At 33.9% G+C, this 3249-nt stretch overlaps 1 non-coding gene across 1 annotated transcript; it reads right to left on the bottom strand.

Moving 5' to 3' along the window:
* Positions 1 to 2238: 2238 nt before the first annotated feature.
* On the bottom strand, positions 2239 to 2346 carry LOC148567672 (small nucleolar RNA R71). The gene has a single exon (XR_015881811.1). It is a non-coding gene; the product is annotated as a small nucleolar RNA R71 (small nucleolar RNA).
* Between the last annotated feature and the right edge of the window lie 903 nt (positions 2347 to 3249).

Here is a 3249-nt window from a genome sequence, read left to right on the forward strand (position 1 = left end):
TTCAAAATTTTAAGAATGAATTCTAGTGTCTCATGAAGCATGTTGAAGCCTATCTGGCTGTAAAACCATACCCAAACTGCTTTGGGATTGGCCTTCAACTAATCACCTCAGTGGAGTCATGTCCAATTCTTTTGCATAGGGCATGTTTGGCTTGTCATGTCTGAATTACACTCATATTTTTATTAAAGGTTGGCTGGCTATTAAGCCATGCCTGACCCTTTGATTGGAGCTTTAAGACTAACATGGCAAGATTCCTGGAATTCATATTAAAAATTTTGGAATCCTTATTTTTACTTGTCACAATAATTTTCGAAAAAATTAAAAGAAAATACAAAAAAATCATAAAATCATAAAAATCAAAAATATTTTTGTGTTTCTTGTTTGAGTCTTGTGTCATGTTATAAGTTTGGTGTCAATTGCATGTGCATCTTGTATTTTTCGAAAATTTCATGCATTCATAGTGTTCTTCATGATCTTCAAGTTGTTCTTAGTAAGTCTTCTTGTTTGATCTTGATGATTTTTTGTTTTGTGTTGTATGGTGTTTTTCATATGCATTCTTGAATACTTAGTGCCTAAGCATTAAAGATTTCTAAGTTTGGTGTCATGCATGTTTTCTTTGCATCAAAAATATGTTCTTGATGTTCATCTTGATATTCAAAGTGTTCTTGGTGTTCATCTTGACATTCATATCATTCATGCATGCATTCATTGTTTTGATTCAAAATTTTCATGCATTGAGTCTTTTTGTTGTTTTTCTCTCTCATCATAAAAATTCAAAAATCAAAAAAATATCTTTCCCTTTTTCTCTCATCAAATTCGAAAATTTGGATTGACATTTTCAAAAATTTTTAAAATCAAATTGTTTCTCATGAGTCAAATCAAATTTTCAATTTGAAAATCTTATCTTTTTCAAAAACTTTTTCAAAAATCAAATCTTTTTCAAAATTCTTAGTTATTTTCGAAAATTCCAAAGATATTTTTCAAAAATCTTTTTCTTATTTTTATATCAAATTTTTGAAAATAACATAATCAATTAATGTTTTGATTCAAAAATTTGAAGTTTGTTACTTGCTTGTTAAGAAAGATTCAAACTTTAAGTTCTAGAATCATATCTTGTGATTTCTTGTGAATCAAGTCATTAATTGTGATTTTAAAAATCAAATCTTTTTCAAAACTAATTTCTATCATATCTTTTCAAAAATATCTTACCTTTTTCAAAAATGTGATTTCAAAATATCTTTTCTAACCTCCTAACTTCTTATCTTTTCAAAATTTGTTTCAACTAACTAACTAACTTTTTGTTTGTTTCTTAACTTTTTCAAAACTACCTAACTAACTCTCTCTCTCTCATTTTCGAAAATATCTTCCCCCTTTTTCAAAATTTCTTTTTAATTTATTAATTATTTTAATTTTTAAATCTTAATTTTTGAAAATTACTAACATTTTTCAAAAACTATTTTCAAAAATCACTAACTCTTTTTCAAAAATTATTTTCGAAAATTCCTTCTCTCTCGTCTTATTCTATTTATTTATTCATCTACTAACATCTCATCTCACATCTCAACCCTCCTCACAGTTGTGTTTCTTCCATTATATTACATTCTTTGTCTCCCCCTCTTCTTCTACTCACACAGGGATCCCTATACTGTGGTATAAAGGATCTCTATTATTATTATTATTTTTCTGTGCCTTCTTCTTTGTCATATGAGCAGGAGCAAGGATAAGAACATTCTTGTGGAAGCAGATCCAGAACCTGAAAGGACTCCGAAGATAAAATTAAGAGAAGCTAAATTACAACAATCCAGAGATAACCTTTCAGAAATTTTCGAACAGGAAAAGGAGATGGCAGCCGAAAATAATAATAATGCAAGGAAGATGCTTGGTGACTTTACTGCACCTAATTCCAATTTACATGGAAGAAGCATCTCCATTCCTGCCATTGGAGCAAACAGCTTCGAGCTGAAACCTCAATTAGTTTCTCTGATGCAGCAGAACTGCAAGTTTCATGGACTTCCATCTGAAGATCCTTTTCAGTTCTTAACTGAATTCTTGCAGATATGTGATACTGTTAAGACTAATGGAGTAGATCCTGAAGTCTACAGGCTCATGCTTTTCCCTTTTGCTGTAAGAGACAGAGCTAGATTATGGTTGGATTCTCAACCCAAAGACAGCCTGAACTCTTGGGATAAGCTGGTCACGGCTTTCTTAGCCAAGTACTTTCCTCCTCAAAAGCTGAGCAAGCTTAGAGCTGATGTTCAAACCTTCAGACAGAAAGAAGGTGAATCCCTCTATGAAGCTTGGGAAAGATACAAACAGTTGACCAAAAAGTGTCCTTCTGACATGCTTTCAGAATGGACCATCCTGGATATATTCTATGATGGTTTATCTGAGCTATCAAAGATGTCACTGGACACTTCTGCAGGTGGATCCATTCACCTAAAGAAAATGCCTGCAGAAGCTCAAGAACTCATTGACATGGTTGCTAATAACCAGTTCATGTACACTTCTGAAAGGAATCCTGTGAGTAATGGGACGCCTATGAAGAAGGGAGTTCTTGAAGTTGATACTTTGAATGCCATATTGGCTCAGAATAAAATATTGACTCAGCAAGTCAATATGATTTCTCAGAGTCTGCATGGAATGCAAGCTGCATCCAACAGTACTCAAGAGGCTTCTTATGAAGAAGAAGCTTATGATCCTGAGAACCCTGCAATAGCAGAGGTGAATTACTTAGGTGAACCTTATGGAAACACCTATAACTCATCATGGAGAAATCATCCAAATTTCTCATGGAAGGATCAAAAGCCTCAACAAGGCTTTATTAATGGTGGAAGAAACAGGTTTAACAATAATAAACCTTTTCCATCATCCACTCAGCAACAGACAGAGAACTCTGAACAAAATACTTCTAATTTAACAAACTTAGTCTCTGATCTATCTAAGGCCACTGTAAGTTTCATGAATGAAACAAGATCTTCCATTAGAAATCTGGAAGCACAAGTGGGCCAGCTGAGTAAAAGGATCACTGAAATCCCTCCCAGTACTCTCCCAAGCAATACAGAAGAGAACCCAAAAGGAGAGTGCAAGGCCATTGACATAAGCACCATGGCCGAACCTACAAGGGGAGTGGAGGACGTGAATCCCAAGGAGGAAGACCTCCTGGGATGTCCAGTGATCAATAAGGAGCTTCCCTCTGAGGAACCAAAGGACTCTAAGGCTCATCTAGAGACCATAGAGATTCCATTAAAC

This window comes from Arachis ipaensis, chromosome B4 (assembly GCF_059453495.1).
Source record: "Arachis ipaensis isolate K30076 ecotype BB chromosome B4, ASM5945349v1, whole genome shotgun sequence".
In the NCBI taxonomy this organism is placed as follows: domain Eukaryota; kingdom Viridiplantae; phylum Streptophyta; class Magnoliopsida; order Fabales; family Fabaceae; genus Arachis; species Arachis ipaensis.